Source organism: Pelodiscus sinensis, chromosome 6 (genome assembly GCF_049634645.1).
Source record: "Pelodiscus sinensis isolate JC-2024 chromosome 6, ASM4963464v1, whole genome shotgun sequence".
NCBI classification, from domain to species: domain Eukaryota; kingdom Metazoa; phylum Chordata; order Testudines; family Trionychidae; genus Pelodiscus; species Pelodiscus sinensis.
The window spans coordinates 56,106,861-56,122,763 of record NC_134716.1 but is presented as its reverse complement, the minus strand read 5'-3'; the positions used below and the strand labels follow the sequence as shown (position 1 = coordinate 56,122,763).

General features: G+C 43.7%; 1 protein-coding gene across 5 annotated transcripts in view; it reads left to right on the top strand.

Moving 5' to 3' along the window:
- Positions 1–15,903, top strand: part of PRR16 (proline rich 16) — a 234,536-nt gene that overhangs the window by 154,598 nt on the left and 64,035 nt on the right. The window contains exon 6 of one of the 5 annotated variants that reach the window (XM_075931957.1): positions 8,033–15,451. The exons of the other annotated variants lie outside the window; for them this stretch is intronic. The gene's annotated coding sequence lies outside the window, so the exon portion shown is untranslated. Of the gene's footprint in view, positions 1–8,032; positions 15,452–15,903 lie in introns of those variants that run through there. 5 annotated transcript variants of the gene reach the window in all.

The window sequence follows — 15,903 nt, the reverse complement described above, 5'->3', positions numbered from 1 at the left end:
TCATGGCTTTTGAAATTGTCTAAAATTTACCAGTGTTGATGTGGCTGGCCTTCTTCAGACTGTGATTCAAGTAAGAGCACCTAGACTGCTGAGAGGTATTGAAAGAGCTGAAACTTTTATTTTAGATCTTTAACAGCATGTCAGGTGCTCCTATTTGACAGTTATATATACTTGAAAAATCCAACCAAAGTCAAATCCTGAAAAACCAAACTATGATATTTAAATGTGATTTAGTCAATGTTTTGCTGCTCATATAATGGGGCAACTATCTACTAGGGTTTTCAAACTGAGCATTTTTGTGTAATTAAAAATGGGTATGCTTGTGAATCTTTATAAGAATCCCTCAGTTTAGGAGTCTTTCTCCTTAAAGAATCAAATCCAAGTACCAGACAGTATCTTAAAATAATGGCCCAGTGCATTATAAATTAAAATGCCCTGGGGGGATGGATAGCTCAGTGGTTTGAGCATTAGCCTGCTAAACCCAGGGTTGTGAGTTCAATCCTTGCAGAGGCCATTTGGGGGCAAAAATTTGTCAGGGATGGTACTTAGTCCTACTGTGAAGGCAGGGGACTAGATTCAATGACTTTTCAAGCTCCCTTCCAGTTCTAGGAGATAGGCAATCTCCATTAATTAAATTAAAAGCACTTAGTTGATTTAGCAGTGTCCAATAGTGCGTATTGGGTTCTATTGTCATAATCTTATATTTGAGTGTGTCTAAACTGCAGTGCAAGTCTCAAACTAGTGAGAAAACTCTGGATTAGAGAACACAACTCTAGGGTAAGAGTTTTCTATCCTGGGCTTGAACCTGGCCTTCTGGCATCCACAAACCAGCGCACAGATGTGAGTCCAACTAACTAAATCCTAGTCTTCCTGGCTTCCTCTCAAAATGTGGCTGCTCTGGACCTTTGGTTGTGGTAAAACTGTCTTCCTTGCACATTTCTGAAAGGCTTAGCAGCCCACAAACACATGCTACCAAGACATCATTTTGGTCAGTGTACTGCCAGCAATATGAAAAAGATCACACTATGGACTGGTGTGGGTTAATGGAAGAAGGGGAATAGCACCAGTGTGAATGTGCTTGGAGTGGGGGGAAAGGCACTCATTGCTTGTGAGGGATATCAAAGCTTGGAAGAGGGACATGGGGTTGATTACCATGAAATATACTTGTGAATGTTCTGGCCTCTCAACTGATGGGGAGAGGAAAGAGGCTGATTTACAGGAGGAATAATGCAAGATAGTGATTGAAGTGTCAGTGGGCTCGTCTACATTGGCCCTTTTTCCGGAAGGGGCATGCTAATTTTTCAGATCGTAATAGGGAAATCCGCGGGGGATTTAAATATCCCCCGCGGCATTTAATTTTTTCCGGCTTTTAGAAAAGCCAGAAAAGAGCGTCTACACTGGCCCCGATCCGGCCCGATCCTCCGGAAAAAAGCCCTTTTCTGGAGGATCTCTTATTCCTACTTTGAAGTCATAATCCTTCGAAGTAGGAATAAGAGATCCTCCGGAAAAGGGCTTTTTTCCGGAGGATCGGGCCAGATCGGGGCCAGTGTAGACGCTCTTTTCCGGCTTTTCTAAAAGCCGGAAAAAAGCGGCGGACATTTTTATTTAAATGCCGCGGGGGATATTTAAATCCCCCGCGGATTTCCCTATTACGATCTGAAAAATTAGCATGCCCCTTCCGGAAAAGGGGCCAATGTAGACGTAGCCAGTCTGTGTAGCTAACTTTACTGAGAAATAGTGTTTACTTACAAATCCCCAGTTGTTCCTGATCATGTTTTCCTTTCACTGCACATGGGTTGATGTGGTATAATGATAGCAGTTAACTTTCTTCATAAAATAACAAAGCTTTATTTATAAACATGTATTAGAAAAGTACAACATTAACTCATTGTTAGGCAGGCCTGCTGCCAGTACCACAACAGCATCTAAAACCAAAAACAACAAATAAAAAGGGTGAATGAACAAGTGCAAATAGTCAAACTATGTACAAGACAGAACCCCCTACTGTATGTACCCAGCCCCCACTTCTTTTCATTCCACATTTTCTGCATCCTTGGTACCAGGGGAGGAGGGTGGAGGTGCCTAGCGATAGGGAATTAATATGAGGTACTATATAGGGCAAAGTTACCCGCTCCAACCACTGATCACATAGGCCATCCAGACAAGTCCACAAAGTTCCTAGAGTGCAGCACAGGAAACTCAGGCTGTGATGTGGTGAGGCAGCAGCTGGTAGTGTTGTGGCCATTAGTGACAGCAGCTACTCAAAGAGCCCTTTCTGTTGAGCTCCATCATCTGCCCTTAGTCACCATTGCTGTTCTAGAACTGTGAAGCAAGTGTCTGCTTCTGCATTGCAGCCTCAGTAGGGATGTAAGCGACTAGTCTTCTGTCCGATAAGCATACGTGTATTGGATAGTCGAGTAGTGACTTGACTTGTTGCTTCCCCCCACCATGATTCCTCTATCAGAGAGAGGCAGTAAGGGGGAGGAGCAGGAGCCAGTGCTGGGGGGAATCAACTTAAAAACCGGTTCACTCCAGCACTATCTCCGTGGGGGGCAGGGAAGGCAGAGGCACAGTAGAGAAACAGTGTGAGACTGAAATAGTCCCTGCTTGCTCTGGTTCCAACAGTGGGGCTTCTGCTTTTGAAATGTAGTGGGGTTTCTGCTTTTTAAAAATTGCCCAACAACTTGGTGGGAAGTAGGGCTTGGAATTGGGGGGGGGGAAGGGCTTCAGCAGCAATTCTACACAAAAGTTTCTCTATTGTTTCAGAGCTTCCATATTTTGGAGAATATCATAGTTGTGTGGTTGGCAAGGGAAGATATTCTTATTCCAATTCCAGGTGGGAAACCAGCAGTGTATGCAACCGAAGTATTCAAAGGTATAGTGACTGATTAGTACATCTATGAGTGGAGTAGGCTGGTTTGCTAGAAACATAGCCCTAGAAAATAAGCCCTTCATTGGAGTTCCTGCTATAGAAGTTTGCTGCTGTCAGTACCAGAATTGGATCAGAATTCATCAGAGAATCAGTAGGTTGATGCGTTGGCTTCCAAATCGCTTAGCTTGTTATGACCATGCAAATACACAGAGGACATTCCTTATGTCAGGAGAGCTCAGGGGCTCTCGTTGTAGCAATCCACTCAGCATGAGGGAGAGGGAAATTTTCCTTTGTCTTTCCCCTTCCTACATATTCTTCAGGCACTCTGTATGTTCTAGCACCTATCTCTTGTAAGTACAGGCAGATCCCGACTTACGTGGATCCAACTTATGTCGGATCCGCACTTACGAACGGGGCTTTTCTCGCCCCGGAGCTCACGGGCAGCGGGTTGGCGCCCGTGTCCTCAGGGGTGAGAAAAGCTTCTCCTGATCTCCCTGGTCTGCTGGGGGGGGTCCAGCAAAGCCGCAGGACCCCTCCCCCCCAGCAGACCAGGGACACCTGAGCAAAGCCGCCGCCTGGGCGGCTTTGCTCATTTGCCCGGGAGCAAAGCCGCCCAGGCAGCGGGACCCCCGCCGCCTGGGCGGCTTTGCTCCTGTCCTCCTGGTTTGCTGGGGGGGGGGTCCAGCAAAGCCGCTGGACCCCCCCAGCAGACCAGGGACACCCGAGCAAAGCCACCACCTGGGCAGCTTAGCTCGTTTGCCCGGGAGCAAAGCCGCCCAGGCAGCGGGACTCCCACTGCCTGGGCGGCTTTGCTCCTGTCCCCCTGGTCTGCTGGGGGGGGGGGGGGTCTGCTGCTCGGGGGCAAAGGAACAAAGCCACACGGGCGTCGGGGTCCCTCCGCCAGTGCGGCTTTGCTCGGGTCTCCCTGGTCTGCTGGGGGGGGAGGGGGCACAGCTAGTGCGCCCCCCCCCCCCCCAGCAGACCAGGCTTTTGTTGCGGGACACCTCGGGTAGAGCAGCTGGGGTGCTGCCGGGTTGGTCCTGTGGGAACCTACCGGGCAGCGCCCCAGCTGTTCTGTCCCAGGCTCCAGATTCAGCAGCTGTTGAAACTGATCAGGCTGATTCCAGGAAGCTGGGGACAGAGCAACTCTGCCTCCGGCTTCCTATAGTCAGCCCCTGGTCAGTTTCAGTGGCAGCAGCTGAATCTGGAGCCAGTTCTGACTTACATACAAATTGAACTTAAGAACAAACCTATAGTCCCTATCTTGTACGTAACCCGGGGACTGCCTGTAATCATGTTTAAAGTCATGACAATCAATGGTGTGGGTTGGTTTTTTTGTTTTTTTTTGAGAACAGTCAAACAGTCAGGACCATCCATTTTACATTGTTCTCCTGATTCCAAAACTTGCCTTCCCAAAAGTTGTCAATTTCAATAAGGATGGAAGAGATATTACAAGAAAAGGAAAAATCAGCTGATATATTATGAAAATACAATGTCCTTTGACCAAGTGATATGTTATATCATGTTCCTCAGTTGTGCCTGCGTGAGGAAGAAACAGATTCCATAGTTTGCTTTTTGTTAAGTGGATTTATTATCTTTTAAATTTCACCTCAGATTGCTGTTGATGTAGACAAGTAGCTCAAGGTCAACATTTCCCATACAAGTGTTTATTGCCTTTGTCGTGCAGGTCTGACTTTGTGAAATAAGAGCTACCTAGCCTCCTTCCTAAGTAAATTAGCATGTGGAAAGCTGAACAATATATTACCTGGTGTACTGGCTCTAGTTTTGCAGCTGGAATTACCAATTACATTGCCTCATGTAGCCCAGCAATAACTATAGCACCTAGGGTTGCCAGATGTCGAGTTTTGAACCTGACAGTCCGGTATTTGAGCTTTCTGTCTGGGAAACAAATTGAGAAAATACCGGACATATAACTGTCCGGTATTTTCTATTAAGTATGTTTTATTATTATCATGAGTATCGGTACGTAGTTGAGTACTAACTGGCTGGTAGACATGCTCATGCTGTGTGAGCATGACTACAGGCCAGGCAGTATGCAACTATACAGTAGGGAGGAGGGGGGCAGGGCTGGCGGGATGGAATCCCCGGGCTGGACTTACCCATGAACCCTGCTGGGACTGTGCGTGGGACGGGCAGCTCCCCAGGTTCCCCCCTCCCAGCCAGCCCTGCTCTCCCTGATCCCCTCCCGGCTAGTTCCACTCCCCTCAACCCCTTCTTGGCCAGCCCTGCTTCCCGCCAGCTAGTTCTACCCCCCCCACGATCTCCTCCAGCCAGCCCCACTCCCCCCGACCCTCTCCCAGCCAGCCCCATTCCCCACCGGCTGGTTTCCCCCTAGCCAGCCCCGCTCCCGCTAACCCACTCCCGACCATCCTTGCTTCCTGCCAGTTGGTTCTCCCCCACTCCACCCCCGCCCGATCTCACCCAGACAGCCCCGTTCCCCGCAACCTCCTCCCAGACAGCCCCGCTCCTCTCCTGTCTGCCCCCCTCCCCACCTGAGATCAAATGTGTCCAGTATTTTTTTGAAACCATCTGGTAACCCTAACAGCACCCTGTAATTTTAATGTGCATTTTTTCCTTGGTTTGTCATTGTCATGGGTTGACTCACCGATGTGGCATCTCCTGCTGGCAGTACTGGGAATTAGCTCTGTTATCAGCAGGGCACCTCTTACTGGCTGGTGTCTCACCTGTCACTCCATTTTGTCCACATTTGGACTCTGGACCAGCATTGCTCCAAGACCGCAGCATTCTCTTCAGGACATGCCCTCTGGCAGAGCCCACTACAGTGGTCTTTCATCCCCCTTCTGGAAGTTATCAGCTGTCGTTCACCTAGTGCCTGCCACAGTGGCCAGCTGCAGCCTTTATCTAGTCCCTCGCTTCAGGGACAAGCCACAGTCGTTCCAGGCCATGCATAGATGGTGGTTAGACACAGTGCAAGGAGGAAAGGAAGGTACCAGGCTTGACCACTAATCTGGGTCCTGACCTAGAGACCTTCTGGCATCAGCCTTGTCCTGTCCTCCTCTGCTCCCCTCTACTGCCTCCTGTTTCCTGGGCCACTTCCCCTGTGACCCTTTGCACCTGACTGGCCTTTGAAGCAAGGCCAGCAGCCGGGAAGGTATCAGGCTGGAGCCTACCTCTCTAGCCTCTCTGAGTCTTCCCAAGCGCTGCTCTCCCAAAGTGCTTCTCTGGGAACTGGTCCTGCACCTTCTCTGGTCAGGACCTAACTGATTCTCCCTTCTGGGCAGCTCTTTATATATAGGGATCCCCCAGGAAGGCACACCCTTACTGGCTACTAAACAGCCTCTCCCTGACTGGCCAGGGCTGTTCACAGGCTTCCTCCTGCCTGCTTTAATTCCTTCTGGCCAGTGTGGGGCAATTGCCCCACCACACTCGTAATCGCAATAGTGACATTGGGTCCTAGACTTGAATGAGGGAAAAAAGTGTGTGCATGTAATGTGTGTGTTCAGAAGCCACTATGACAAACCAGAACAAACAATACAGTGGAGGATTCTCAAGCCGGCGTCGCTGTCTATTTGTTACACAGTATAGTTGGTAGCACAATGCTTATACCGTACAGCCAATTATTTGACACTGGAATGAACTGGCATATAAATACCTTTTTAAAGGAGAGGGTTATGGTGCTGGTGCTTGATAAATAGTAGATTTTTCTCTGTGTTTTGGCACTGTGTAGTAAGAAGAGAACTTTGGTAATTCCTTAGGAGATCACTGAGTTACCTTCATGAAAAAGCCATGAAGCAAAACACTTTGTTGGGCACTATGAATATTCGAGTGAAGAACCAGGGTAAACCTCTCACATTGTGGTCACAGTCATAGGAGGATTCAATTTCTACTGCATATTATGTTTGTCCTATGTTGAGGAAATCTACAGAGTTAAGGGAATGGTGTGTACCAACTTGACTTAATTTTTGAAAAATCAATACAGTTAATGGAAAAGGATATGAAGAATGTCTTATTTAGGTTTAAACTGGGTTTATTTCAGTTTTGCTTTAATTTAGGCCTGATAAGACCTAGGTATATTTAGGAAACAGATTTTAAAACCTTTTTTTTTAAACAGAAACATGTGTATGTTCTTATGAACTCAGTCAGACACAAATTATAATTCACAACAAAAAATTCTATTCAGTGCTACAAAACTGCAAAAATTACCCTATTTGAAGTTCCTCTCCATTTACTTCAAAAAGGTATTTCAAAGAATAGACAGTTTGAAAAATGTCCACAAATGAACTTGACATTTCTCACATTATCTATAAATGAATTTCAGATGTTTTTCTGTCTTTTTTTAGCACATAGACTGGAAAAAGGAGGAAAAGTCGTCTTTCAAATATTCAGGAAGGAACTGAGCAATTAGTGTAATATGCTCATTAAAAGTTACTTAATTCCTGTATGGGAATTAAAGATAGAGAAATAAAACAAATGCCATAGTGCTCTTCAGTGGGATTTTTATAATTAGTTCTAGAGTGAACTGAGTTTGATAATGAATGACCAGGAAAAGTGAGATGCAGTGAGGTACAGTAGACAGAAAAAATGGTGCTGAGGTTTAAGTCCTGATCTGAGGTAGAAAAGGATAATAAATGGTGATGGGAATTATAATGGAATAAACTGTTCACATCTATGGTTTCCATTGGACACATCCAATAGGAGTGTAAGGTTTAAAACTGCATAGCTCTGTGGAACACTGGGAGGCAAAGTGCTTCATGACTTCAGTTTGACTCCCGGAGCTTCTGGTCTCACAATTTCTGGGCTCCTGCTAGTGCACTAGTTCTGTGAACTTCACTTTCCCTGCCAGCATTGCAGGTTGGCGTACAAAGGAGAATCATAGCCCTGTTTCCCCCTTGCCCTCTTGAGATCGCTGTGCCGAAGAGAATTAGGGAAGAAACAATCCTTTCACTTTGCTAAGCACAGGGCCTGGAATTCTGCCTAAACCCTAAGTGGCCCACAACAGGGGGTGGAGGAGTCTTAAGCCCTCCATCACTACCACATGCTAGTGTAACAGCCAGAGAGAATTTGTCCTTAAATTTTTGGTTTGAATTCAGCCCAAGTTAGCAGTAACTGAAAGTTATTACCTAATGGCAGTTGGCAGGGCTTGTATCTAATGCACTGGTGCATTCAATTCTTTTCCAGTTGGATATGATCAAACCCACCAGTATCATCAGCATTCATCTTGAAGCAACACATTGATTAGGAGAATTAAGTACCATCTTATCATTAGGATGCTTTTCCACAGGATCGAGAGCAGTGCGAAGAAGAGCTGGCATTGTATGTATTTAAATAGAGAGCTTTTGTTCTCAATACTGTCAATTTGGAGATGGCACTGCATTAACTTAATAATTCAAACTCTGATTTCTCTATCAGGTCACAGGTGGAAGATGTTACATTTCACAGTTTGAGGTTCTTCTTATGTCTATCAGATGGACACAATTTCCCATTCTGTTAACCATCAGCTTACATCCCCAAACATTCAGTATAAGGCATTTGAAACAGTCTTTCACTCCTGAAGAGGGGAACAAAAGAGATTTAACAAGCTATTCATTTTCTGTGATTATGTAACTGTTAAGTATTCTAGACATTTTCATTACTGGAACTGTCTTGAGACTCCAATCATTGTTGATAACGGTGTCTTACAGAGTTACACCACAGTGAATATAAAAGCCATCACGTCTGCCTGTTTATTAGATCATGGGATTACTTCTTGCTTTCATATCTGCCCTTATTTCCCCCAAAGAATGTCAACAGGTTGTTGTGTAAAATTTAATTTAGGCTTGTCTATATAATGCAGCAATGAGTACCAGAGGGATAGAGAGCCCTGTGAAGTGTTGTGCTGTAACTGTCCCATTAGGGGTGGGGTACCTTTTCTGGGTCAGGAGCCCCAGGCTTACAGAAAAAATCAGTTTGAGGTCTGCTCACAAGTGAGACACAACAACAAAAACAAACCCCTCACTGATGTGGCCCCTGACTGAGAAGGAGAAAAACGCTCCCCACATTCCCCCTCTTACCCTTAGGGGGACCCAGCCAAGTAGATTTTGTGTGCTCCAGCCCCGCGAGGGAGGGTGGCCGGCTGGAGCACCAATGCTGGGGTAGAGCCCTGGGCCTGCAGCGCTGGATCCAGACAAGCCAGGGGCTGCATCCATCCCCCAGGCCTTAGGTTTCCCGCCCCTGCATTAGACCCTGCTGGCATGTTCTAAAAGAAACCTAGTGCACATCAGTGTAGTTCCAACAGAAACAATACTGTGTTGATCCTTTCTAGAAACATTTTAGGGCATATCAGCAGGGTCTATACGAAGCAATTAGAGCAAAATATTTTGGAGCACTCTACATTTTACACCCTTCTAGTGTGTATTGCCATGCCATGTAGAAAAGTCTTTACTTGTACCTTACAAAATCAAAATAACTTTTTTTAAATGTCTAAAGTTCTATCATATTGTATGTGCAGTTTATACTTACCATGGTAAAATAACTGAAAGGATAGGATGGAGCCTGGCTTTTTATACTCCAGATTAGTGGTTCTCAACCCACAGCCAACGGACCATTTGAGGACCAATCAGCATATAGCTGTGGCCCCGTGACATCTTCAGGGCAATATAAATAGTATATATATTGTATAGACGTGGCCCATGTTACATACAGAAAACTTCATATGTGGCCCACAATGGTAAACAGGTTGAGAAACACTCCTCTAAATGCTCAAAAATAATTATCAGCAGGTGAGGTTTAAACTTACTTTAATTTTTCTTCGAACAGAAATAATGTGTTAAAATTTCACAGTTCCATGTTCATTAAAATGCAGAATGTAGAAAAATGACTTCTTTATGAGGGTGAAATTTTTCAGATTGATGCAGGAGACCTTCATGATTCACGGGATCACTATTCAAGATTTTGCCATTCTCTCTTGTCCCCTCCATTGCATCCCATCCCCCAGCCTGGGGGGGGGGGGAGACGTGGCCTCAGGGGGAGCCTGTTGCTGGATGGCAGCAGAGATCAAGCACCCCCCCCCCCACACACACACACACGCTCACTGCGGCTGTGCAGAGTTCACCCCACGGCTCCTCACCTCAGCAGTGTATTCACTTCGGTTCCCCACTACTGTGCTGAGTTCAGAAACTGTGGGAGACTCACTGTGGGAGCTCATCATGGCTACCGGACCCACCTCCCCAAGTATTCACACATTTCCCCATTTGTGGTGGTGCTAGGAACTCATCCACCACAAATGACTATGGTTTACTGTAGTTTATTCACTAATAAATGTAATTTGGGGTGTTGTACTATTGCTAATGAATTTTACACAATTGACAAATAGGTTTTTTTTCACCCCAAAAAAGTGTTTTTGGGATTGACACAAATTCACCATTCATAATGACTGTTTATCATTCATGGTGTCCATTCATAATGACAATGAACAGGGATTACATCAAGGGAATAAATTGAAGACTTTATAGCATGGCAGAACCCTAGAATGTGGGTGATCCACATTTTCCTTTTTTCAAGATCAGTTAGTTGGGGAATTAGACTCGGGTCTCTCACTTCGTGAGTGAGTGCTCTGTCTACACTGCTTAGTTTATATGGGAGTCTTCTGCTGCTGCCTAGAAAAAAATCCATTTCACATGGAAAAAAACATGTGTCACTTAACCTGAAATTGATTAGTTGAATTTGTTTACTATGTTGGATTCAGTGTCCTGGTTTTCTTTAAAAAAAAAAAAAAAAAAAAAAAAAAGTGTGACAGCAAATCAAAAAAATCAAGTATTCACCCAGCTCTGTTTTTCATATTGTTTCCTGTAATGTCTCAATTTATTATTTTTAAACACCCCAACTGTGTTAGGCACTTGATAGAAACAGGTAGCTATGGCTCCCCCTGCAAAGAATTTATTGTTAAAATGCAGAGACAAGAAATGAGTCTCATAAAATGACAAAAGGAGACAGGAGAGGAAGAGGAGGAGTATAAAAAGCTATAATACTGATCTCACACAGCATAAATACCTGCAGATGATCTGTTCAATTAGTTTTTAAATAATTTGAACTCGTTTTTCATAGGCAGCAATGAAAAAAATGACTTCTCCGAGGAATCATGAGGCGGCGAAAAGGTGGTTAACAAATTGATTCAAGAAAATTATTCAATGCATGAAAAATGTATTGAGCCAGGTATGGGAGAAAAAACAAAAGGGTGATTGTGGACAGGAGATAAGAAATGGGATCAAGGTCTCCAGGAAAGATAGAGATTTAGGCTGTGTTGTATAACCTTGAAAGAAAACAAATGACCATCTAAAGCCATTTAGTGAAAAATCAGTGGAGGAACTAGGGATGTTAAAATGAGGTTATTTTACTAATCAAGTAGTCGATAGAATTTTTATACAGAAGCAGCAAAGTGAGGGGGAAAGTGAATAGTCTGTGATTAATTGACTACTCTTTTGCATTCCTAGAAGAAACTCAAGAAGCAAGGAGGTGAGAGTCTCTGGTTTCTGATTTTCCTCAAACATGTTATGCCATGTGAAAAATTGGTATTCTATTGTAGGCAGTAGAATATGATGGCCATCAGATTGAAGACTTCCCAACTCAGTGCAAGCAAGTACAGCCGGTCCCTTAGTTGTGAACGGTCGACTTACGACCGTTCGCAGTTATGACCAAAAGTGTCGTAAATGGCGGACCCCGAGTTACGAATGTGATCCGCACTTACGAACAGCGCGGTCGCGTGTAACTCAATGGGGTCCAACTTACGAACAAACTGAGTTACGACCAATTGCTTGGTCTGTAACCGGTTCATAAGTCAGAGACAGGCTGTACTTCCAGCTTGAAAATAAAAGAGAAACATTGTAATATCAATCTTCCTCTTTGTAGAATTATGTGTCTCAAAGCTTCTTTGCCTGAATGTAAAGGAGGATCCACTCTTTATACAGAATCATGCGTTTTAATATAGCCAAGTGCACTGCCATATGTCTAGAAAAATATAATTAAGGGCACACATGCTGGTTGGTGGTCTGCATCCTGCAGAGCAGTGATTCTCAGAAGAACTTGGTGGTCATAACCAGTTGAATAGAGTGGAATAGAGATGACAGTTCTATTTTGCAGAAGTTTTCAGAATTTGTTTTCCTGCCACATTAGAATCAAAAGAAGCCTTTTGAGTGTTTTTGCAGTGAGTGCAGTTGGGATGGGGGAAACTGCTCTGCCTCATTTCTACCTGTGGGTTTTTTTTGTTATCACATATTACTGAAAATTGGCTGGAGCAGATCCATACCTACTTCCATAAATGCCAAGCTGTAGAATTTCTTTTGTATCAGGATTATGGTGGAGAGTGTGCTTTGTGAAAACTGATGTAAATATGTATCTGTGAAATATTTCATTTTGACAAAACAGCATACTTTCCAACCAACTATACAAGTCAGCATGAACTCTCATTTCAGTGTGGTTTCTAAAAGGGCAAATATGGTCCTTGGATATAATAGATATATGCTGAAGAGACATAATGGTGATGGCATTGCTTCCGCTTCTGGTAATAATGAGATCATTCCTGGAATGCTGTGTCAATTTCTGGCATCTATATGTCATAAAGGAAGCTGAACAATTGGAGAGAGTTCAAAAGAGATCTGCAAGAATGTTTTGAGGTTTGGAAAACCTGTTGTACAGTGAGAGATTTAAGAACAAGATATGTTTAGTTAAAAAATAAGGTTAAAAAGGGACTTGTCAATGGCTTAGATCAGGGGTCTGCAACTCCCAGTCTGCACTGCCAGTCCTGGATGCAGTGATTGTGCAATCCAGACCAGGACTCCCGGTGGGCTGACATATGAGGGGACTGTTGGTTACCAGCCTCCAAGACCCACCCCTCCCCATCATCATCCCACTCTTTCCACCATGACACCCTGTCTTCAGAGCGTGCGCCTTTGGGAATCTTCAGGTGCAGCTGGTACCATGTGGTAGCAGCAATCACGCCTTCCCATAGTCTCTGCAGTGGCAGGAGCTGCAGGGGAAATGGAGTATACTGGGCGGAAGAGGGATGGGGCAATACTGGGAAGAGGCAGGACTTTGGGGCCAATAATGGACAGGACCTGCCAGGAATCCTGTGCCAGATTGTAGAATCACTTTGGCTAAGACTGGCCCACAGATTAGGAGTTTGAGACCCGTGGTTTAGATTTTTTTTTTATATTTAATAAAGATGTGACAAGATCCAACATCTGAAATTTGAAGTCGGACAAAATCAGATTGCAAATAAGGTGCAAATTCTTAACAGAAACAAAACTGACCGTTTGAAGAAGTTATATAGGGATGTGGCCAATTTTTCACCACTTGAAATTTTGAAATCAAAACTGAATATCTCTCTAATAGATAATTTCTGGTTGAGCTGAAGCAGAAGTGAGTTGCACTGGACTTGCTTTGTAAAATTCTATGATATTATGCTGCAGGTCTGACTAGATGAGCATAATGGTCCCTTCTATCCTGAAAATCTATAAATCTATAAATAAGAGTTGCTCAGGAAGAAACTGACCTGGAAAGATTATCATTATGATATTGTTAGTTAGATTTTATTCATTCTCCCTGCTAAGACTTTCAGAAATAATAGGAAAAATACAGGGCTAAATTCTGTGAAGGTATGAAGAGACACAACCCATCTGTACAAAAATATCTTAATTAGTGAAGGCTGGTATGTGTTAATAGCACTCTGACTTGGATAGAGAGATTACAAGTCAGCTAAATAGATTAGGTTTTTGTATTCTTGTTGGATTTATTTCTTCATTATTCAGAAGATTTATTCAATAGCAAACTGCAGATGAGGTAAATCCATTTTTTCATAGTATATCAGACATACTGATATCAAACTTTCTGATATCAGTGTGTAGAACTGGACAGTGAGACGATGTCATCCATGTTAATTCTAGTGATGGCAAAGCGTGGGAAACACCCTTCAACAGCAGAGCCAGTGGTCAGGAAGCCATGTGATAAGCATAGGCACACAGCAGACATTCTTTCTCCATAATGTAGGCAGACACTCAAAATACATCTGTATCTGACATGAAAGGCAGGATCCTGAGCTTGTGTGGTTCTAGCTTGTAGGCTAAAAATAGAAGTGCAGCACAGGCAGTAGATTGGGCTAGCTGCCCAAGTATATACCCCCCCAAATCAAACATAGAGTAGCCGCAGGTTCCCCCTTTTCCCATGCAGTGAAGGAAGATAATCATATTCAGCCTGATTCCTCACTATAAACATGCAGACACTTATTTTGTGTGCTGGTTGCTGGTGTAGGGAAATGAGTGCTTGGGGACTATGCCAATGGGTGGGTGGAGCTGGAACTCAGCCTTCAGACATTTTTCTTTCTCGTTATTCATCCGGAGCCCAGTGCATGTTTATTAGTCCTGAAAGCATTTGTACTGGTGTTGCCAAAGTGTTTCTCTGTCCCAGGAAGATTTTTTTTAAACCTTTACCTTTAAAGCATCAGTGTCATTGAATTTCTTAATTATTTTCTCAATATTTGTTGATAATGAAAGTTAATTATGTAAAGCTTAAGGGTAATATTCACACAATGGCTGGTGGCATCAGTTTAAAAAAAATCTGAGAGGGCAATTGTATCTCATGCGACTGCTGATGTCATAACCTCTTTCAAATGGAGGTACTGTGGCCCTGTGAAGTTAAGATGTGCTCTTCTCCCCTGTCCCTGGCCATGGACAAGTCAGTTAACCTCTCTATGACCTGGTCTACATTGGGAGTTTAGGTTGAACTTACCCACATTAGATAGATTTTACTAAACAGTGAATCCAGACCACCAAGTCCATTCCATCAACTTAAAGGGCAGTGAGTCAATTTCTGTACTCCTACTTTCATGAGGAGTAACCACTAAATTTGATCTTGCATGATTGACTTTAAGGTAGTGCAAACACAGCACTTTGAAAATAGGTATTCTTGGACTCTGGAAGGTGCCCCACAGTGTCCCGCAGTGACATCTCTCTCCACAACTTTAAATTCTATTGCTCTCCAGGTGAACAGGAAAAGCCACGGGAAAATTGGAATTTCATTTCCTCTGTGGCCAGTGTGGTGGTCAAAGTAGGCAGCACACCTCAGCAGCACACCTGAATGTGACTAATGCTTTCTTAGCAAGTGGACTACCCATACTAGCAACAAAATCTCTTAATTAACTAACAAATATCTATACAACCATCTTGTTACACTTACAAAGATATGATCCCTGCAGTTATGCTTACAGTTTTAGCGGCAAAACTAGTGCAAGTCAAGCTTGCATAAATAAGCAATCAACTTTTTTTTTCATTTAAGAACTTATTGGACAATTTTTTTAACTTTATTTTCCACTCTACATCATTGATCAAAATGATTTCTTTTCTTCATGACAGTGATTAATTTGTGCCAGACCTAAGCCTCGGCACCTCTAAGCTTGCTGTGTCAATTATTAGAATCAAAAAAATTACTTGATCCCTGGAACCTACTTGCTCCTTCCCCGGCACCTCTTTCATTACTAATTTAATGCTGCAACTCAATTAGTTTTTCTCCTCTTACAAGCAATTGACAAAGAAAGAAAAATGTGTTTGTCCCTTTTTGTTTTTCATGGTGAATAAACAATGTACTAGGTTTTTTGGGGGGGGAGGGAAAGAGGGGTTCGCACTTGTATTTCTAGTCTTGTCTTGCACTGAGAGGCTACATCTAGACTGCATGCCTTTTTCAACAGAAGCTTTGTCGACAGATACTGTCAACAAAGCCTCTGTCGAAAAAGAGCGTCTAGACTACAATCAGTATTGTCGACAATGTAAGCCACTTTTTCAAACGAGAATCTTGATGCTCTCTTTTGAAAAAGCACAGTTTGCATGCAATAGCGCCTTTTTTCAAAAGAGTACTTTCGAAAAAAGGCATTATTCTTCATAAAGTGAGGTTTACCGCTGTTGACAAAAGTGCCGCCTTCTGTCATCTGTCAACAGAACGTGGAGGTAGTGTAGACGGAGGTATAGTTTTGTTGACAAAAGCCAACTTTTGTCGACAAAACCCTGTAGTCTAGACACACCCAGAGA